This window comes from Pelodiscus sinensis, chromosome 10 (assembly GCF_049634645.1).
Source record: "Pelodiscus sinensis isolate JC-2024 chromosome 10, ASM4963464v1, whole genome shotgun sequence".
NCBI classification, from domain to species: domain Eukaryota; kingdom Metazoa; phylum Chordata; order Testudines; family Trionychidae; genus Pelodiscus; species Pelodiscus sinensis.
This window is the reverse complement of record NC_134720.1, coordinates 51,958,512-51,981,427: the sequence shown is the minus strand read 5'-3', so window position 1 is coordinate 51,981,427 and position 22,916 is coordinate 51,958,512. Positions and strand designations below refer to the sequence as shown.

General features: G+C 48.6%; 1 protein-coding gene across 6 annotated transcripts in view; it reads right to left on the bottom strand.

The window, feature by feature from the left end:
- The window catches only part of LPP (LIM domain containing preferred translocation partner in lipoma), a 555,915-nt gene that overhangs the window by 485,867 nt on the left and 47,132 nt on the right, over positions 1-22,916 (bottom strand). For 2 of the 6 annotated variants that reach the window (XM_075938238.1, XM_075938235.1), the window contains exon 1: positions 4,388-4,535. The exons of 2 other annotated variants lie outside the window; for them this stretch is intronic. The gene's annotated coding sequence lies outside the window, so the exon portion shown is untranslated. Of the gene's footprint in view, positions 1-4,109; positions 4,264-4,387; positions 4,536-22,916 lie in introns of those variants that run through there. 2 more of the 6 variants (XM_075938237.1, XM_075938234.1) reach the window with 2 other exon arrangements.

Sequence of the window (22,916 nt, the reverse complement as noted above, 5' to 3'; positions counted from 1 at the left end):
TCTTTCCCAACTAAACAAACCCAATTCCCTCAGCCTTCCCTCACAGCTCATGTCCTCTAGACATTTAATTTTGGTTGCTCTTCTCTGGACCCTCTCCAATTTCTCCACCTCTTTCCTGAAATGTGGTGCCCAGAACTGGACACAACACTCCACTTGAGGCCTAATCAGCGCAGAGCAGCACGGAAGAATGACTTGTCGCGTCCTGCTCACAACACTCCTGGTAACGTGTGGATATTCGCAGCTCATTTTTGCAGCGATAGATGGGGATGCGGATACAAATGTTGCATCCGTGCAGGGCTCTAGATATTATTTTTCAATCTTCATTCACGCTGAGTAGTTAGTACCGACTCACCTATTTATCCTTAGACTGAATTTTTTACAGGACGAATACTGTGCACCATACTGGGTGCAGACTTGGGCTGAATTTACGCTGTTTTTAAAGACTCATATTTCAAGCTTTCGTAATTCCCAGCTGCAGAAGTTCAAGACAGCAGCCAACTAAATTCTCATATTCCAAGGGGAGCCAAAGAGAGGCCCAAATCTATCTGAGAATAATACTATCTGCCGTGCAATCTGCCACAAACAGGCAAATGAACCTATTATGGCCTGCACAACTGGCATTTCCAGACGCAGCCGGGATCTGAAGGGAGCTATCAGGGCTGAAAATCCCCCCTGGTAGCTCCGACTTTTTGAGTGGTGCTTTTTGAACAGCAGTCCTGGATGTGGAATTGCAAGTCCTTACACGGCACAGCGATATAATTGTCAGCCTTGGAAATGTAGCGACTAGGACAGTGAGGGGCAACCTAAGTGAGGGAGTGGCCCTCCTGTACCTCAGCGGGCCGCTAAATTGTCATGCCCAAGTTGGTCTCCCGGGATAGGCCAGTTTTGCTCACTGTACTGGCATCCCTCGAATTGGCGGGGGGAGGAGGCACGGACAGACCCGTGGCAGCACTGTGATTGGATGCAGAGGGAGCACACGGTTCTCACACCGTTGTGTGCAATCAGCCCGCCCCTCCCTTCCTGTTCCTTGGCTTTGTGTGGGTGTCACTTCAGTAATGCTAGTAAAAAAAAAACAACAACAACAACAATGCAGACAACAACAAAAAAAACACCACCTCAGCAGAATCTGGCAACGGTAAACAAAACGTCTTGTGGGCCACACACAGAGCCCCCCATGTGTGCAGCATGCCCACCATTCAACTACAGGAAGGTGCCGGATAGACAAATCAGAAGGCCGATCTTCACAGCCCAAGCTTCCCCTGCTAGTGGTCCTCAAAACCACATTCTGCAGGGAACATTTCTACGGGCAAGAGAATTCAAGTTTCCAGTGCCAGCCCATTCCTAGGTTTTTCAGCCAAGACATCTAATGAGGGTGCTAGCGACTGCCAATCATAATAGGTGGTTAACATTTGCATGATGGAAAACACCGCGATTCAGCGACGGCGAGAAATCTGGAAAGCAAGAATGCTGAGAGCGGCGTGATCGTGGACAGGAATGTACATGTGAGCTGGCACATGACTGGTCCATGGTGAATCGGGGTTGGGGTGCAGGCAGAGCAACCCCAGCGAAACATGGTCCCTCTCCGCAGAGCTCTGGAATGCTGTGTTCAATGGTGAGCAACACACAACTGAAGGCCTTTGGCAAACGGAACGGAGCCCAGACTAGGGATGTAAAATCCCGTTGAACTGGCTGAGTGGTTAAAGAGGGGATGAGAGAGGAGGCCGCTCCAGCCCGGCTAGAGCAGCCCCTTGCCCCCCACCGGTTAACCATCACCAGCAAGCCTCACCCGTTAAAAGTAAGGCTTACTGGTTAACCAGTGAACCCCCCACATCCCTAGTCTAGCGGGGTGTCTTCACTGGGAATTTTCAGAACTTTTCCCACGGCTGGTCTAACACCGGTGCATCGGAACTGCCCTACTGGGTCAGACCAGTGGTCCCCCTACCGCTGGTAACTGACCATCAACCGCAGCCAGCACCAGCTGGTTTAGGGAAGGTGCAAGAAATTCTGCAGAAAACAACTGAGACACGTTTATTCCCGACTCCGACGCGTTAGATATTGGGGTCAGTCACAGATGACAGGATGGAAGGGAGCCCCAGAAAGCAGAGGCTGGAGGAATTTTGACACCCCTATATGGCGGTAAGAACGAATGCTGTACGTATGCGAGGCTTCCCTGCCCCCGTTGTGGGTAAAAGGCTTACTGAAGATACACCAACGGGGAGGAATACAACACGAATGATAGGGCGAAACTAAAAGGGGAAAACCAAGCTGACTAGAAGAGAAAACTTCCTGATAATAAGATCTTTCTTTGCTGCGTATTAATCACAGAAACACAGGGGAAGAGGCCTCAAGAGGCTACATAGTTCATCCCCACTCCTTAGAAATAAAAATACTTAGATCGGGTGCTTGTCTAATCATTTCCAGAAGCTCTGCAATGATAAGAATCCCCCTACCACGCTAGGTCGTCACTCAGAGGAAGCCCCATCATCTGGGATATTTAGCCCGGTCGGGGACCAGCGGGATAAAACATAGGAAGAAGCGTGTCTTGGCAAGGAAATGGACTGAGTAACCCGACGTCTTTTCCAGCTGGAAGTGACACAGTCCTACATGGATGGATTTTCTCCACAGAGCAGGCTGAGCCCACCAACTCATCTCACACAGGCCGGAGAACGGCTCTCCGTTCCTACCAACGTGGGACAAAACCACCAGCAACCAGCTGATGAACTACGGTGTGTTCCATGCTCACACCCATTCTCCTCGCTCCAGGGTCCTATATCCGGTCATTTATATGGCATTTCTCGCCACGCGAGCGGAGGGCCAGCAAGGTCGCAGTCCTGCCGTATCCTTTTTGCAAAACGACTCTTCTGGCAGATTTTGCCCAGGAAGTTACTCCCACCTGGCATGCACCCAGCCTCTGCCGAGCACAAACCTAGGGGCCCTGCAAGCGCAGAACTACCATCCAAATCAATGCAAGCCCTTTCGGACTGAGACTTTCCACTGCACGTGGAAAGGGTCAGTGGTGCACAGAGCAAAGTGTTTTCACTTTGCGGCAGAACTTGCCTCTTAAGTCAACACAGTACGCTTTACACTCGCACCAACTCAAACGCCGGCCCATCCCAGATGTGGGGGAAAGGTCAATGGGCAAAAGCGAGCCTACCAGGGAGTGGCCACGAAAAGAATAGCCTCCTACGTCATAACACTGAGGGAGGCCAATGGATTTCATGGTCCAATGCAGCCACCAAAGCGATCACGGCATTCGCTTCCCCTCCCAACACCCCTCCCTTGCAAACCAAGCTCCAGGGGGTGCCCAGAGTTCTCCGGAACAATGAGGAGAATGGAATCTGTCAATCGGAAGGAAAATAAAAGGGGTGACCGTCAGCATGGGGGACATTTCTGCTTGGGAAGGGCCGACTTTCTTGCACGAGAAAGCGTGCCAGAGCCTACCACACCTAGTGTTATTGCTACCAGGACCGGGGTCCCTTTCGACAAAGCACCAGGCCCATCCCTGTCCTAACCAACTTCTTGTTGCGCAAGGCCAGGGGAGAGACCAAGGAGGCAACAAGACAAGGCAGCGGGACAACTGCCTGAAGCCAATCAAGGGCTGGGTGCGTTCCTGTCCGCTCCATCCAGGGCACAGGATGTTAACCCCCCGCCCCCAGGACAAGGGGTGCCCCCCACCGCGCAGCCCCCTGGAAAGAAGAGCTCACACCCGCTTGCTCTGCAGTTCTACCCCCAGCTGCCCTGACCCCTGGGCAAAGCGGGTGGGGGGAGGGGGAGCATCCCTCTGTCCTTCCAGCCTGCTCTGCCCCCTGCCCCAGCCTGGCAGTGCCCCCAGGAATGCAGCGCCAGGCTCCCCCGCTGCACGGGGGGCGGGGGCCCCTAAGTGCCAGGGAAGTTTCCTGGGCTCCCCCCCGTGTGTCCCGGTTTCTCCCCACCCCGCGGGCAGTAGGGCAGGCGATCCCGGCCGGCCGGGGCCTCTGCTCCCCGCCCCAGGCAGGCCAGCAGCCCCGGGCCGGCCGAGGGAGGGGCCGCCGCCCACGGGCCCCATACAGCGCGCCCCGCCCGGGGCCGCAGCCGGGCGGCGGGGCGGGGGGTGAGAATTTGCACCCTACCTCGGGGGGGAGGCGGAGGCGAGAGCGGCGGCGGCGGCGGCGGCAGGAGGGCGGAGGCTGCGGGGGTAGGTGGGGCGGGGGGCGGCGCCGGGGCTGCATCAGCGCCCAGTCCCCTCCCCGGCCGGCCCGGGCTGGGGCTGCCCCGCAGCCTGCTCTTCCCCCGCAGATCCGGCCCTTGCACGGGCTGCGGGGCGGACCCCCGGCTGCAGCAGCTCAGCCCCCCCCCCCTTTGCACGCTCCCCCCATCCCTGCGCCTGCCCCCTTGGCACCCCCCTTACCTCGCGCTCCCGGCTCCGGCGCGGGGCGGGGACCGAGCGTGGGAACCCCACGGGAAAGTCCAGGGAAGCCCCCGCAACAAAAAGTGAAACTTCTGCCTCGCGGCCGCCCCCGCACCCCAGACCCGGCCGGGAGCGCTGCGGGCTGACGTCAGGGCCCAAATTCCTGCCTTTCCCCGCAGGCCCGGGTGTCCATGTAAGGGATGGGGCTGGCGAGCGGGAGGAGGGGGGCGGTGGAAAGAAGGGTGCCTGCCTTGCCAGAGAAGGGGGGAGAGCGGTGGGACGGGTTCACGGGAGGGACTGTCTCCGCCTGGACTGGGAAGGAGGATTTTCCAGATTACTCCTGAGGGTCCCACTTCAGCCCCCCCTCCCTTGCAAACATTAAAAGCAGGTAGCCCTGTGAGTCTGCCACTTTAAAAACAACAAGGAGTTCTGGGGCATCTTATCCCTCTCCCCCATCACCCCATACACACTGGGGCTGGGTCTAGACTGGCAAGTTTTTCCAGAAAATCAGCCACTTTTCCCGAAAAACTTGCCAGCTGTCTACACTGGCCGCTTGAATTTCCGCAAAAGCACTGACTTCCTACGGTAAGAAATCAGGGCTTCTTGCGGAAATACGATGCTGCTCCCCTTCGGGCAAAAGTCCCTTTTGCGCAAAACTTTTGCGCAAAAGGGCCAGTGTAGACAGCTCAGATTTGTTTTGCACAGAAAAGACCGGATCGCGAAAATGGGGATCGGGGCTTTTTTGCACAAAAGCGCGTCTAGATTGGCCACGAAAAAGTGATTTTTGCGGACAAGTGTCCGTGCCAATCTAGACGCTCTGTTCCGAAAATGCTTTTAACAGAAAACTTTTCCATTAAAAGCATTTCCAGAAAATCATGCCAGTCTAGACGTAGCCTAGGACTTTATTTCATCATAAGCCCCCGAGGTCGAATTTGTAAGCGGCGCGTCCACACGCCCGTTATTGCAAAATAACCAGGCGCAGAATTAAAAATCTGGACTCCTGCTTTTCCCCAGGAGTCACGCCAGTTCCGAAATAGCTGTTTCGAAATAGCGGGAGGGTGGCCTCGCCCTTGCTGCTATTTCGAAATATCAACTCCCCAGCGTCATTCGAACTAATGACTCTCCGGGGCTTCGTGCGGCTCTGAGTCCGAGGCAGCGTGTCCGCATTCATGGAACCTGCCTCGGGCTCATCTCGAAGCAACCTCATAGTGTGGACACGCTAGTTCGATTTTGTTAAATCGGGAGTTAAGTAGAATTTAGCTATTTCAAAATAATTTCCTAGTGTAGACGTGGCCATGGGGAACGTAGAGAATGTCATGCGCTTGCAGAGGCAAAACTCACTTCTTCAGATGAGATGAGCTTGAATGGAGAGCTTGTGTTTACACTTTCAGGAACATAAGCAGTTGTGTGCAAAATCAGGCAGGATCGAGGCCTCGTTATTCAACTTCAATGCAAGTCCATTTTAAAAAAACGTTTCAAGCTTTTACACCTGCCCAAAGCTCGCTGCCACTTTTGTATGTGCGCGCGCGTGCATTTTTCAAACACTTTTCCCTTTATTTTTTCTCTTCTCCACCACTCAGGTGCATGAAACCCCCCCACAAAAGAGACTGTTCAGGGAGAAACAGTGAAATGGATTCTAACACAAAGAGCTGCCAACAGGACAAGGGTTGATCGAGATGATGTTTGGTCCTGCCAGGAGGGCCGGGAACTGGACTTGATGACCTCTGGAGGTCCCTTTCTTCCTTTCAGTTCTAGTGTTCTATGATGCCATGATGCAAATTGGGCGAAATGGAGGATTTTTCCCTCTCATCTCTTTGTAATACTTTTTTCTCCACTCAAGCTCATCTGAAGACATGGGTTTTGCCCAGGAAAGCTCGTGATACTATATATATTTTTGTTAGTCTCTAAGGCCATGTCTACGCTAGAAAAATATTTCAAAATAACTTCATTCAAAATAACAACTCCTGAAATAACAACATCAAAATAGCCTATCCACACTATGCGGGAGCCTTGGAATTAGTCCGAGGCAGGCTCTATGAATGCGGACACACTACCTTGACTTAAGAGCCCCAGGAAGCACTGGGGAGTAATTATTTTGAAATACTCTGGGGAGTAGTTATTTTGAAATAGCAACGGCGCATCCATACAACTGCTATTTCGAAACAATTATTTTGATAGAAGTGTTATTCCTCAAGGAAATCAGGAGTACAGATTTTGAGATAACCAGCCCGTTCCGAAATAACAGGCTTGGTAGTGAGGAGGAGGGCTATTTCGAAATAACACCCTAGTGTAAACCAGGGCCAAGGTGCCACAGGACTACTCAGGTTTTTTGTAATGCTTGTTACGGTTATTTGTAATATGAGTACAAGCAGGTTGGGCAGGGTTTGATTTAGATGAGGATCTGTCTTTAAGCATTAGCTGGTTCCAGTTTCATTGCAAGGGGATTGCACTGGCGTGGTATTTGAGAGGAGCAAGGCAAAAGGGACAGTGTACGAGGATGAGGGAGAGCACCAAGCCTTTTGGAAGGAGATTCTTGGATAGACAGGCAGTCCCCGGGTTACGTACAAGATAGGGACGGTAGGTTTGTTCTTAAGTTGAATTTGTATGTAAGTCGGAACTGGTACATATTGTAGGGGAAACTCTAGCCAAACACTTCTCCAGGGCTCAGTTTTATTCTCCCACACCTCACTTCCCTCAGTCCTTTATTCTCAAGCTGAGGTGTCTGCTGAGAAAAGCCGCTCCGCGTCTCCCTAGTCTGCTGGGGGGGGCGCTAGCTTCGCGTCTCCCTGTTCTGCTGGGGGGGGGGCGCTAGCTTCACATTTCCCTGGTCTGCTGGGGGGAAGCAGCTAGTGCGGGGTTGCCTCACCCCGTTTGTAAGTAGGGATCTGATGTAAGTCGGATCCATGTAACCCGGGGACTGCCTGTATTTTAAAGCACTTTCAGGGGATGTTTAACAAGCTCACTCCTCGCTTTCTGAAATTTCACTCATTTGGTCTGCCACCATTTGACAGCTCTGCAAGAGGAGGAGTTTGCTCTCTAAATCCCTCGTTCTGCATTGTGATCTGCATGGATATGTTTCTGTGCCAGCTGCAGGTCTATCTATATAGATCTACATAGATCACCTTGCAGAATCAGGGCCAACAAAAAGGGAATAATGGGTGGGATTGGGTCCATGGGAGTTTGAAGATTAATTCAGATCGTAGAAGGTTTTTCATTTATCTTAACAAAAAGAAGAAGAAAGGATGACTTGAGTATAGTCCAAATAGCTACATGGGGAACCGATATTTACTAAAGTGCTCATCAGTCAAGCAGAGAAAGATCTAACATGATCCAATGGCTGGAAGATGAAGCAAGACAAATTCCTGCTGGGAGATAAAGCATCAGTTCAGAACATTGAGAGTAATTAACCGTGGGACATCATGGTGAATGCTCCATGACTGACCATTTTTAAATCAAGACTGGATGTTTTTCTAACAGGCCTGCTCTAGGAATTATTAAGGGGAAGTTCTCTGTCTTGTGCTTTACAGGCACCAGACAGGATAAGAACGGCCACACTGGGTCAGACCAAAGGTCCATCTAGCCCAGTGTCCTGTCTTCCAGCCGTGGCCAATGCCAGGTGTCCCAGAGGGAGTGAACTCAACAGAATCATCAAAGGATCCCTCTCTGTCACCTATTCCCAGCTTCTGGCAATAGAAGTTAGGGCAGTGGTAGGCCCGCCTGTGTCAGAGTGATGTGTATGGCCCACGAGGCATCTTGTTTACCGTTGCTCATGCACAGGGTTGCAAGATATCGCTGGTTTCTGTCCGTGTTGATTTTTTCCCCACTGGTATTACTAAAGTGACATGCACGTAAAGCCAGGGCATGAACAGTGATTGACTGTGAGAGCCATGTGCTCCCTCTGCATCCAATCACAGTTCGGCCCACCCTGCAAGTACACAAGTACAGTGAGCAAATCTGCCCTATCCCGGGAGACCGTCTTACTTGCAACAATATTACAGCCCACTGAGATGGAGAAAGGCTTAGAATCCAACCAGCAAAAGCAGAACAAGATCGAACAATTAACAAATAAAGCAAAACAAATGTACATGGGAAGGTGAGGTAATATTAGTTTGTTTTGTTTTAGTAGTGAGGTATAAGTTAAACCGCTCTAGCCTGGCACCCTCGGGACCTGACTGATGGCTAACCAGAGAACTTGCCGGACCACGGGAGGTCAATATTGTCTACCAGCATGACCAACACTTAATGCTTACTGGGCTCTCAGAATATAGGTAGGGATCCATTAGAGCTAAAGAACACTGAGAGCCAGGACTGGTGGCTGTAAACAAACTTTATGGGACCGCGGGAAACTTGGACCCACCCATGATAAGGGGACATCTGGCAAACTAAAATCATGCTGGATGTTGCTGGATAAGAGAATGCCGGACTAGAGAGGTTCAATTGGCTACAGGAATTCTTTACAAGGGGAGGGTTGCATTCTTTAAATCAAGATTGGCTCCCTGTCCACAAACTATGCAGCAAGTCAACTAAAAGCGATCAGGGGATGAAATTTTGGGGCCTGTGCTGGGCAGACAGTCAAACTAGATTTCTACAATGGTCTTGCTCTCGTCTGGCCTTAAGTTACATGGGCTTTTGTATGATAAAAGCCCCGATTCTGCAACAGTGCTTAAGAGAAGCACATTTTAAAAGGATTCAATAGTAGGAATGCATCTCTGTGCATTTCCACACACGGTTCATCACAGCCTCGGTTTTACTTGTAATCACACTAAGTTGGCATTTTGCTGGCAGCCACAGTTTCTTATACTTGCAATCCGGGACAACCCTTCATGCATAAACTAACCCTGCATCATTTCAATCGTCATTCATCTATTAGTCTTCTTACCTGCCTTCTTTTGGACCTTTGCTATTTATTTTAGTTAACGTATGTGCAATGAAAACATAAAGGCCACAATTCAACATACGGCCGAAGTAGTGGATTACGTTCATTTGCCTCGAATGAACTTAAATCTATTTCTAAGTATGCTGGGCTGAACAGGGATGGTTTATACAATGTGCATAAGTGGTTTTAGGTCTAAGTCAATGTCTAATGATTTCATCAAGGAAATGGGAGTCAAGGCTCCTACTTTCTAAGCTTTGCCAGTGACTCACTGTGGTACCCTACACAAGTCACAACCAGTGAGCCTCTGACTGGGCGGGGCTGATTCATCACCTGTGAAGCTGTGCTCCCTGCAGCTTAGCGGGAACGCTGGTCACAACCACAACTGATCAAAAATGTTGACATCTGACCATTTTTTTTTTCAATCAAAATTTGAAATTTTAACATATCAACAAATATGTAGCCAATATGTAGGCCATCTCATTAAGCTTTTCAACCAATTTTAGTTACCACCTCTACTGGCCTCAGTTTACTAACCTGAAAAATGGTACCCCACCAGGGTTTCATGGGGTTTCATTAATTAATGCAGTGATTGCTGCATTCTCTGTATTTCTCCCTTCTTTGCATACTTTTAATGGCTATTTTACTGAAAGTAACTATCTCACTTCCAAGTGGTGATAGTTACCAGTTGCATGTTTTGCTTTATATAAAGTAAGACCAATATAAAATTCTTTGAAGGTGACAGTGAAAAAGACCCAGGTGTATCACATTGGTCATCCCCACCCAATTTTCCATTGACATAAATGATTTAGACAATGTTTATTTTTTACGCTCTCAGCCTCTGCAGTGACAATGGAAAGAAAAACATTGAAAGTCCTACCCAGATGTCTTCTCCTAGCGGCAGCAAAATGAACAGTGGCAGCTTGTTGGAAGAACAACAAAAAGCACCAGAATTCCTGTGTTGGCTCTAGAAAACATTGGCCATGTTGCCAGGGAAGAAAATTACCTACAGAAGAAGCCAAGAAACAGACAAATACTATGTAATTGGGTATCTTGTTAGCGGATATGCTGAAAAGGAACCTTGGGAAGGCAGTAAAGCTGGGCAGAGCTTCTGTGTTTATTAAAAGAATGGCTTTTATTATTTCCCTAGAGAACTCGTTGCACACAGCCCACATATTCATTTCCACTTTCAGAATACTTCTTTAATATTACATTTGATACTCCCTCTTTTGTCTGCCCTCTGAGATTGCGCTGGAAGTAAATAAACAGTTGTAGAAAAAAATGTAGATGGCCATATAAATTGGAACTTTATGAGTGAAGAGTACCCGCTGATGAAATTCACACATGAGATTAAAATTGAGACTCTGTACATACTAGCATATGCTGGAGAAATACCCAGGCACCTGGGAAGAGGATCAGGAACATAGGCTGAAAAACAAAAGATTCCACTGGTTTTCTAGGGAGGGAGTGGAGTCTCCATCCCTAGAGGTGTTTAAGTCCCAGCTTGACCAAGTCCTGGCTGGGATGATTGAGTTGGGGTTGGTCCTGCTTTGGGCAGAGGGTTGGACTTGATGACTCCTGAGGTCTCTTCCAACCCTAGGATTCTAGGATTCTATGAAAGACAAGTGAATCAATCTCGCAAGAGAAAAATCTGAACCAACATTCAAATAGAAAGGACCAGCCCAGATAGCAAAGATTTAAAGGTGGTAGTGGACTCCACCTTAGACAGGAGTTGTTTGATATGGCTGCAAAACAGGCCAATGACTGCAAAGATGAAGGGAAGGAAGATGATAACAGACTGTCCAGTATGGCTCGGGGGGGAATACAACTGGAATATTGTGTTTGAGTTCCAGACGCCTCCTTACCAAAGAGGTGTAGACAAGCATGAGTGCATGCACAGGAGAGCAGGACTAAAGACCAGAAGAACGACTATTGGGAACAATTATTAGGGCTAACGCTGTGTCTCTTGGCTACGTGACGCCAGAAGGAGACACATGTCATGACTTTAAAAGATACTGATGGACTGCCCAGATCCCTTATGCTGCTTTCAAAATTTCAACCATTACCTGCAAATGTCTGAAGGGTGCAAAACTCCAAGGAGGCAAAGGTGGTGAGGTGACAGAAGAGTTTTAACTAGGTTACCAGACTAGCACTGGAACAACGGAGAATATAAACCAAACATCAGGAAGAGAAAGGATGTTCCTCAGCTGGTTAAGAGGCTGACCGGGAATCAGGAAATCTGAATATAATCCCTAACTCTGCCATAGAATTGCTGCAGGACTTTAGGCAAGTCACTTATACCTGTGGTGTCAAATTTTCCAAATTGGTTTAGGCTCTTTGGCCAGTTTTCCCCACTGTGCCTGAATTTTCCATCTGTAAAATGAGGATAATGGAGTCTTGACAGGATACATTCATATGTAAGAATGACCAGGCTGGGTCAGACCAAAGGCCCATCCAGCCCTGTGTCCTGTCTGCCCACAGTGGCCAATACCAGAGGGAGGGAACAGAGGGAGGGAACAGAGCAGGGAATCATCCAGTGATCCCTCTCCTGTCACCCATTCTCAGCTTAAACAGAGACTAGGGACGCCAAATTAAGGACAGGTCTATTTACCCATAAAAGCCCCATATCACTTACAACAGTTAAATCTAAACGGAAGGCAGATACTCAAGGGGAAAACCTGAATTACCAGGGAGCTAGATGCAATTGTTTAATCTCTCCCTTTCATCTCGCATTTCAATAATTTAGTGAATGTCTTGAGGGTAACATGAGACACTTCTGTATAATTTTCTTCCCTTCAATTTTAATGTCTCTGCATTCACACACAGCTATTGCAGTGAGATGTGCCGTATCGAACCCGAAGGAACTTAGTAGCAATACCAGCAGTCTGAAAGAAATGGAAAATATCACACTTTCTAGGTCCGACTCTTTGTTTTTTTAAGATGTAGATATGAAAGGCACATTATTCCAACACAGCCATGCTGACTCCTTGAATGTAAGTGTGAACTAATTGACCTTCATAGTCTGATATGCAAATTAAATAGAGACACTGCCATCAGTTTCATTATTAGTGTTATCACTGTACACCTGTGGTTTGCATAGAATTGCATGCAAGGGCTGACTGATATTTTTTTCATGTAAGTATGGTGGCATTATTATCATGCACTTCAGCTCTTTCAGAATAAAAAACTGTAGAGCTCGCTATCATCCCTAGTGCCAGATCAAACTCTCCCCGAACTTAGGGAAAGTTCACGTTCAGATCCAAACTTTGTGATTCAGGCAGATTGTGTGATTCAGGAAGATTCTGTGACTTCTCAGGCTACCCAGCAATGAGGCACCTCGCCACCAGCTGCCCTTAGCTTTAAGCAGTCTCATCTGAGACTGCTGTCTATCACCTCCTTGAAACCACCCTCATCTGGCAACATAAACTTCCCTTCCAAACATGTGTAGGCCTCGCTCTCTCTGTACAGATCAGTATTTGGCACCTACCAACTCCTGAGACCTCTGAGCAACCTTCTGGAACATTGAATCCTGTTCTACTGAACATTCAGATCTAGTATTCCCCAAGGGAAAGCATACATCAGCTTCATAGACTCAAAGAACACTAGAACTAGAAGGGCTCTGGAGAGGTCATTAAGGCCAGCCCCCTGCCCTCACAACAGGACCAAGCACCAGCTAGATCATCCCTGGGAGACGTCTATCCCACCTGCTCTTAAATATCTCCAGTGATGCAGATTCCACAAACTCAGGGTCACCACGGCATTCCCAGCTCTTAGATCAGTGGTCCCCAATGTGGTGCCCACGGGCGCCAAGGTGCCCGCCGGGCCATTTCAGTGTGCCCGCCAAGTGATCAGGGCTGGCCCCACCCCCGGGCGCGCGGAGCATGGGCGGCCCCGCCCCCGGGCACACAGAGCATGGGCAGCCCCGCCCCAAGGTGCACAGAGCATGGGTGGCCCCCCCAGCTGGGTGTGCAGCACAGGCGCGGCGCTGGCCCCGGGAGCGCAGCACATGGGTGGTAGTGGCCCTGCCCCTGGGCGTGCGGTGCATGGGATGTTCCAGACCTGGGCGTGCAACATATGGGCAGCCCCCTGCCCTGGGCGCATGGCGCAGGAGCGGCACCAGCCCTGGGTCCATACTGCATGGGTGGCCCCGGCCCCGTGTGTGTGTGCGTCCCTGCCCCCGTGCGCCTGGCATATGAGCGGCCCGGCCCCCAGGCGCCCAGCAACCCCAAAAGGTTGGGGACCACTGTCTTAGATGTATGTGTAGTAAAAACAAGAATACGTTTATACTGAAAGAAATAATCAAGTGATAGAGAGCAAGAATACTCGAAACAAATGGGACACATGAAAGCACCATGACACACTTTCTAGAGTGTGCCCTCACATGGAATCCTTCAGTTATACCTACAAACGTTCATGTGTAAACAGGGCTTTCCCCTGCTGGTTCACGTCTTCCTGTAAATTTCTTCTGAAAATTTACAATCCTTCCACAGCATTCAGCTATTGTGCGCGGTTACCCATCATGAACCACACAATATTTCATTTACATGGTAACAGAGAGACAAACATTTCTTGCCTGAAAGAAATGTCCTTTTGAACTTTCCTGGGGGCCAGTACCTGGGCACAGATTTTAAGGCCATAAGAATGGCCAGACTGGGTCAGACCACAGGTCCATCCAGCCCAGTACTGTATCTTGTCTTCTGACAGTGGCCCATGCCAGGTGCTTCAGAGGGAAAGAACAGAACAGGTAACCATCAAGTAATCCATCCTCTGTCTCCCATTCCCTGAGGGTAGCAGATAAATTCTAAGGACACAATCTCAGCCCATTCTAGCTAATAGCCATTGAAGGACCTATAATCCGTGCATTTATCTAGCTCTTTTTTGAACCCTGTCAAAGTCCTAGCCTTCACAATGTCCTCTGGCAAGGAGTTCCACAGATTGACAGAATGCTATGTAAAGAAATATTTCCTTTTGTTTTAAACCTGCTACCTATTAATTTCACTTGATGAACCCTGGTTCTTGTGTTATGTGAATGAGTAAATAACACGGCCTTATTTATTTCTACATACCAATTATGACTTCATAGACCCCTATCATACGCACTGGAATTAGAAAAGGTTCAGAAAAGGGCAACAAAAATGATTAACAGCTGCCATATGAGGAGAGTTTAATAAGACTCGGACTTCCCATTTTGGAAAGGAGCTGTTCCCATCCCCTAATCATTTTTTTTGTCCTTTTCTGAACCTTTTCTAATTACAGTGCATCTTTTTTGAGCACATCGGCACACAGTAGTCAAGATGTGGATGTCCTACAGATTTATCTGGATGATATGATATTTTCTGTCTTACTATCAACCCCTTTCTTAATGATTCCCAACAGTCAATTAGCTTTTTTGACTGCTGCTGCTATATATTGAGTAGACAATGGCTCCAAGATCTCGAGTGGTAATGTAGACTTCATCGTTTTATATGCATAGTTGGGATTGTTATCTCTATATATATTTTAGAAATGGGCATCTGTCTGTCTGTTCATCTGTTTGCTCAAGAACTCCTCCTAAACGGTAAAAGTTAAGGCCACCAAATTTGGCAGGCAGTTTCCTCTCATCCTAACTTAAACCAAGGTCGGGGTTTGGTTGTGCCAGGAAAATGGGAAGAGCTGGGAATGAGACTGTGTTCCATGATATGGAAAGGAAGGGGCAGAGAGAAAGCAGGGACATGAAAATGAAGGACACAGAGAAGAAGGCTGCGACACTCACAATCGCCTCTGGGGGCAGTGAGCCCGCAGGGGAGAGCTATATACAGCGTAGGGCTCCGCCATCTTGCCTGCCACCAGATCAGGTAAGTACCTCGCCTGCCCCAAACCACAGCACCAGAGAGTAGGGTTACCAGGTGTCCCGTATTGAACTGCACAGCCTGGTCTTTGAGCCTTCCGTCCGGTAAAAAAATGTCCGATGGAAGGCCGCATGGGGCATGCTGGGGCAGAGGGAGGGGGGAGTGGCCCAGGAATTAAAGGGTCTGCGACTGGATTTCCACACTGGTCCTTTTTTTTTTCTTTTTCCCCCTCAAAAGAATTTTTTCCCGGTGTTTTTTTTTTGGGGGGGGGGGTGTTGATATTTTTTGTGAAACCATCTGGCAACCCTTCCAGAAAGGAGAAGGGAAAAAGCCCTACCGGATGGAGGACAGGTCCCTGTCAGCCCAGGGAGGGAGAGAACACCCCAGCAAATAAGACCTTCTACTTTGAGCCCCTCTTCACCCCCCAACCCTCAATCTCACACTTCCCTCACGTCCCCAGCCTCCTGCCCTGCCCCTCCCCACATCCCTAAGGTTCTGCCCTGACTCCTGCACCCCCTAAACTGCCATCCCCCTCTGTCCTGAAGAACCCAGGCAACGCCGGGTAAGTCTGCTACTTTCTTGTATAAGTGCTTTTCATCAGTAAATCTCAAAATGCTTCACCGTCTTTTTAATATATTTATCCTCAATACTCCAGGATGTATTATCATCCCCAGTTAGCAACTACGGGGCCAAGGCAGCTCCTAAAGGGATCAAACACTTTCCCAGAATTCGGAGATATTTGGATCAGGGGAGTTGGTTCATAACTGTCTTTATTGGACAAGGGCCTTTGAGGAACAAACCTCAGAGCTCAGGATGTTAGAATGCTCTCTTGGTAATACAACCCGCTCCTGATCCTTGACTAGAATTCTTCAGGCACACAAATGTAGGTGTTTCGAAAGCTGCAATTAAAACCACGGAGGCTTTAAATCAATCAGGCTAAACATTCTGTGATGTAATTTTAGATATTACTCCCTTGTTTACTGGCTTTATAATTGGAGTTAGAACAGCCCAAGATGGTGTGATGTATGGGAAAACATCTCAGCATGGCTGGGGATTTAAGCGAGGGGGAAGAGAAAAACATTCTTTTCTTTATTCTTTTGTTTTCTTTAGAGACCGGCCCTGTCCATAATGCAGGATTTGGTGGTTAGAACAAAAGCGCTTCTTCGCTAGAAGAATTGTTATATAACCTCTTATTTAATAGCATTGTGGCTTTGCATTCAGTTCTCTTGTGCTGGACCCGAGTAAATCCTGAGAACAGCCTTGCACATTGGGTTTCTCGGATGTGGTTTCCTTTGGGAGCGTCTGTCAAGAATTGCTCTGACATCCCTTTTAAAGCCTAACACCTTCACATGTTCTTTGTGGGTGGTGGGTGATTATAGCAGATAGCCCTATGGATGCACTATGGTTAAGTCAAATTGGACCTGCAGATAGAGCTAATAGAAACACGGCATTTCCATCCTGCGGGAAACTAACTTTTTTTGAAATTTCCTTTCCTCCCTATTTGGCACAAAAGTAGAAATTTGGGAATTTCCCAGGAACCAACATTTCCACGCAAAAAGAGTCATTTCAGAAATCTAGAAATGGCCTCATCCAAGCGCTTCATTGTATATATAATATGGGGGGGAGTACCAGAGGGCCCCGGGCATGGGGTGTTGGGGGTAGTTGGAGCACACAGAACTCCTGTCATGGAGAAGGAAAGGGGTTAAAGGAAGTCCCTCATATAGAGGGGAATGGGAGGCTGGCCCACAGGGGCTCAGTTTTGTTGCGTCAACATTTGCCAGTGGGACCCTGTGCCAGCCCACATTTTTCAGACAGCTCTGCCTGCTAGGACTCCTGCTACAGCCTCTACTTAAAGGAGCAATCTGCCATCCACAGAGTCCACAGGGCCAAGACAACATGACGCAGGGCTAGGGCCACGTGGTCTCAAGTTCCAGTCTTCTATCTTCCTTTGAGTTAGGCCTCAGCTGGAGTACTGTGTCCAGTTCTGGGCGCCACATTTCAAAAAAGATGTGGAGAAATTGGAAAGGGTACAGAGAAGAGCGACAAGAATGATTAAAGGTCTAGAGAACATGACCTATGAAGCCAGGCTTCATGAACTGGGCTTGTTTAGTTTGGAAAAAAGAAGATTAAGGGGGGACATGATAGCGGTTTTCAAATATCTAAAAGGGTGTCACAAGGAGGAAGGAGAAAATTTGTTCCTCTTGGTTTCTGAGGATAGGACAAGGAGTAATGGGCTTAAAGTGCAGCAGGAGAGGTTTAGATTGGACATTAGGAAAAAATTCCTAACTGTCAGGGTGGTCAAATATTGGAATAAATTGCCAAGGGAGGTGGTGGAATCTCCCTCTCTGGAGATATTTAAGAACAGGTTAGATAGACATCTGTCAGGGATGGTGTAGACGGAGCTTGGTCCTGCCTTGAGGGCGGGGGGCTGGACTCGATGACCTCTTGAGGTCCCTTCCAGTCCTATTATTCTATGATTTGCGTAACCTTCATATTTGTCACTTTACAAGTATTAGTGAGGCCTCAAAAGGCCCGAGACACAAGAAAATATTGTTACCCTTATTTTATAGGTGAGCAAGAAAGTTGCACTACGGTAGCTGATTTGCCCACTGTTACTCAGTTAGCTAGCCATGGAACCAGTATTAAAATGCCAATTACTTAATTACTAAATTACACTAAACTGAATTAAATGAGGCTTAAAATAATTTGAGGTCTTCTAATTTAGAGATTAGCACTGGTGTATATAGGACAATCCTATATAATGGTGCTACTTCTCAAATAAAAAAATCAGGTCTGTATTCTCATTATTCCTATTTTACCACACCGAAGCAAAGGCTCCCATTAGGTCTCATTAAGGACATAACCTGAAGACAATAGGTTGCACAAGTGTCACAGAAGGCCTCTCTAAGGGCTTGTCCACGTGCTAAGGCCTTATCTATACTAAACAGAAGATCGCCGCTACCGCGATCAATCTTCCAGAGTTCGATTTAGTGAGTCTTGGTAAGACTCGCTAAATCAAACTCAGAGAGTGCTCCCGATGGCATCCGTTACTCCTGCTTTTGCGAGGAATAGGGGAAGCCAATAGGAGCATTTGCTTCCATTGGCCTCCCGCTGTGGGGACACCACCATGCTCATCTTAAGGTAAACCGAATCCATCTACGTAGTATATGTAGTTGCAATTGTGTGCCTTAAGCCAAGCTGCTGGGTTTAGTGTAGACCTGGCCTAAGTGTGGTTCACATATACAATGGAGAATACTTGACCAATGGGAGTGGAATGCCATGTCACAAGCATAGATCTTTCCAGCAAGCGACAAAAGGACATCATGACTAGCCCCTCCCCCCTCCCAACTCGGTGCTTGGAAACATAGAGCACAAAGACTTTGAACTAAAGAGATGGGCCTGGGCAGGAGCAGTCCTCCAGCCTACGTACCGTAGATCTGTGATCTGTTTGTAGTTTCTATGGGGGCAAGACACTGCTTGAGTCCAATCCCGTTTAGTTTCTAAGATTTACACTGAATGCATTTTATTTCTTCTGTCTCCAACTTTGATTGCTACATTAACTATTTATGATCACTTAAAATCGAACTTTCTGTACTTAATAAATCTGGTTCCTATTTTACCTAAAACAGTTTGTTTTGGTTGAAGTGCTTAGGAAAGTTCAGTGTATAAAGGCTAATACTTGTCCTCTACATTAAAGGAGGGGTGGAGTGAGCAACGAACTTACATCGGTCAGGCCATGTCTTCACTCAGCGGAAGATTGATGTGGCTGCGATCGATCTTCCGGAGTTTGATTTAGCAAGTCTAGTTAAGACTCACTAAACTGAACTCAGAGGGTGCTCCCACCGGTATTCGGTACTCCTGATTCTGCAAGGAGTAAGGGATGCTGAAGGGAGCATTTGCTCCCATTAGCCACCTGCTGTGAGGACAGCGGGGAAACTCAAAACAAGATACATTGACTCCAGCTATGTAATTAACTTGCGTATCTTGATTCAACCTTCCCTTTTAGTGCAGACACTTCTGATCAGGGCCAGAAGGTAGATTCTGGCGGTTCAGGGCTGGAGACAGAACTGGCAGGAACCTTTCGATTACAGGAGGCCCCCAAGATGTGACCGCCCGAGTTCCAACCCCTCGCACTTACAAAAATGGTTGTAAATGCCAAAGGGGCTAAAACCCCCGACTTACGTCCTCGGCCCACCTTTACCACAGGCGCACGGCCCCTATAGTAAATGAGGGTTCGAGTTACAATGCCCCCAACTTGCGACGCTTTCCCAGCAACAGATCACGTTGCAAGTCGGGGTCCTCCCATATTGGTTCATGGGTGGCTGAGAGAAGCATTCATGTAACTCAGCCGGGCCTGACCCTGCCGGTGGATGTCTGTGTTAGTGCACTACCAGCCAGAGGCTTGTTGCTTACCAGAGCGTCACAGTGTGAGAGGGACACCGCAGGTTGATGGGACAGAGGGCTCAGTGGTTCCACAGTTCATGTTCATGTGAGAGCTCTGTCACACAAAATTTCATTCATTTAACATAAGGGGCAGTTTCAAACACATCTAGTTAAACCAGCTAAAAAGGCCACGTGGGCCCTTTTCCTTTAGTTTCAGTTTAAAATGGCTTAAAACAAAACCGGGGCAAGTCACTCTGAAATCAGAATAAGACTGTCCACACAGAGTTTTGCACTAAACCAGATTCACCAAGCCAGCGTCAGCTTTGCCGCAGCGATGGTGCGTAGAGGACCAACCTCCATCTGAGGCAGAGGTGGCAGGCCCTTCGAAAAGCCATCTTCATCCTTGAAAACCGAGCACAGAAGAAGTCACAGAAACCTGCGCCAGCTGTGCAGTCCTCTTTCAGAGCTGACTCTCGCACTGAAAGCCGCTGCATGGATGCTCAAGAAACAATCACACCTGCCGTAGAAGATCTAACGTGATGTGAACATAACAAGCTCAGTTCATAATCTCTCTCTGGAGTAACTCTCACATTTCCATCCACTAAGTCACTCATTAGTACCTTCTCTTTCCTGTGTGAAGTCTACATTTGCGGGGGAAATCTTTGTGGTGTGCTCCCCTGTCATTGCATTGATGGGAAAGTATCAAAGAACCCTATGGTGCTATAGAAATCAACTAAAGAACAAACCCTTCAGGTATATAATGATCTGCCGGTGCTCCCGTAGTCTGTTGTTATTCAAGTGAGGTCTGCTCGAACTTTTGATCAAGACGTGAAACGACTCATGCGGAAGCGCAAAGAAAGCAAAGTCATCCAAGATTTCTACCAGTGTCAGGCGAATGTAACAGGAGCAGCATGCCGGGCCCTTCGTGTATTTTCAGTGCGATCGCGCTGATGAGTCAAAATGCTGATCTGTTTTCATCTTTTTATGGTCTGTGCAGCGGTCCTTGAAAAAAAGGCCTTCTCGCCCACCCAGAGAACTGCACATAGTCCTTGAATGAAGCTGTTAAAATGAATACATTATATCACTGGGGGGGGGAGGGAAGCACTAGGACGGGTTCCCTAGGGAGGGGGTGGTATCTCCATCCCTAGAGGTGTTCAAATCCCGGCTTGACACAGCCTGGCCGGGATGATTGAGTTGGGTTGGTCCTGCTTTGGGCAGGGGGCTGGACTCAATGACTCCGGAGGTCTCCTCCAGCCCTGGGATTCTATGGATTCCACGATGCTATGAAAATATTGCAAGAGGACTCAGTTCTGAATGCTTGGGAACTACTCATGGCTAATAAACCACACACACACACACACAGGAGTGGAGGTCGGCAACGGGGCACTATTTGTCTACGTCTAAAGTAAGCGGACATGGGAAGTCTCCCTTCCGGCCTGGTTCTGCAGAACATCCACCCGTGGCCACATCCTACCTCTCCGAGCCGGAGCACTTTTATACATGCCTCTTTTAACAGGCGTCTCCACGCTGCCCCCCTCGGCGTGGCAAACCCTCCGACCTCTCCCCTCGCTGCCTTGAAATCCCTCCCTAGTTTAGTTTGGAAAAAAGAAGATTAAGGGGGGACATGATAGCGGTTTTCAAATATCTAAAAGGGTGTCACAAGGAGGAAGGAGAAAATTTGTTCCTCTTGGTTTCTGAGGACAGGACAAGGAGTAATGGGCTTAAAGTGCAGCAGGGGAGGTTTAGATTGGACATTAGGAAAAAATTCCTAACTGTCAGGGTGGTCAAATATTGGAATAAATTGCCAAGGGAGGTGGTGGAATCTCCCTCTCTGGAGATATTTAAGAACAGGTTAGATAGACATCTGTCAGGGATGGTGTAGACGGGGCTTGGTCCTGCCTTGAGGGCGGGGGGCTGGACTCGATGACCTCTCGAGGTCCCTTCCAGTCCTATTATTCTATGACTTACGGGCAGGCGCTCCGCTGGGCAAGGAATCCATTGATTTATAATGACGAGCTCAGCAGTTTTCAAACGCCGGGTCGTGCCCAGGTGGTGGGTGTCGGGCGCTGGAGCTCGTGGCTGCAGGAGATCTGATGAGCAGCGCGGTGGCTCAGGCAGCTCCCTGCCTGTCCTGGCACCACACACGGCGCTGTCGAGCCGGCAGCAGGCCCGGTTCCTAAGTGTGCATGTGTGTGTGGGGGAGGGGAAGCGCACAGGGCTCTGCGTACTGCCCCTGCCCCGAGCACTAGCCCCGCGCTCCTATTGGCTGGGAACCTGCTTCTGGGCGCCGCATGGCCTGCAGGGCCAGGCAAGGCAGGAAGCTGCCTTAGCCTCCTGCTGTACCACTAACCAGGACCTGCTTGAGATAAGCCCCTCCTGCCCCAGCCCTGACCCCCCAAAGCCACAGCTTATACCCCCAAAGCTCCCATCCTCAGCCCCACCCCGGAGCCTGCATTCTAGTCACATTACTGGGTCATTAGAAAAAAAAGTTTGAAAACCTCTGCACTAGACCAAGCCTCAGCCATGCAGCTTCTTGTCCACTCCACATACTTTAGCTCCTACCTTCCGAAAGCGCCTCCCAAGAGAGGCCGTCCCTCGTTTCGGTGGGCAAGCCAGCTCGCATGCTTTCCATGCTAACAGAAAAAAGAGCTGGCCCTTCTTCCGGTCTTCTTTTCAGAGAACTGAAATGCTACCAGGCACAGAAAGGCAAGCGGCAACGAGCAGGAATGCAAAGATGGGAACTCAACTCAGTTTATGAAAAGCCAGCTGGATGCTAGGCTGAATCAAAACCCAGATGGTGGATGGTCTCGTCACTTACAAAGCCACGGAGAAGCTGCTCTTGGAGAAAGGACTTCTGCGTTGGTTTCTCTCTCTTTACTCCAGCCTCACGGCGGCACCAAATCGTCACGAGAGTAAAGATAAAGAACATCTTATAGCTATTGCTTCCATCTGAACCCAGGGGATGCCCACATCTTGAATACTAACGCCCACATCTTGAATACTGCGTACAGATGTGGTCGCCTGAGCTCCAAAAAGATGTATTGGCACTGGAAAAGGTCCAGAAAAGGGGAACAAAAATGATGAGGGGTTTGGAACAGGTCCCACAGGAAGAGCAATTAAAAAGACTGGGACTTTCAGCTTAGAAAAGAGGAGACTAAGGGGAGGGATATGATAAGAGGCCTATAAAAATCATGACACGTGTGGAGAAAGTGAATAAGGAAAAGTTATTTACTTGTTCCCCTAACGTAAGAACTAGGGGTCACCAAATGAAATGAAGAGGTGGCAGGCTTAAAAACAAACAAACTGAATTATTTCTTCACACAACACTCAGTCAACCTGTGGAACTCCTTGCCAGAGGATGTGGTGAACGCCAGGACTTCAACAGGGTTCACAAAAGAACTAGATCAATTCATGGAGGTTAGGGTTCATCAGTGCTTATTAGCCA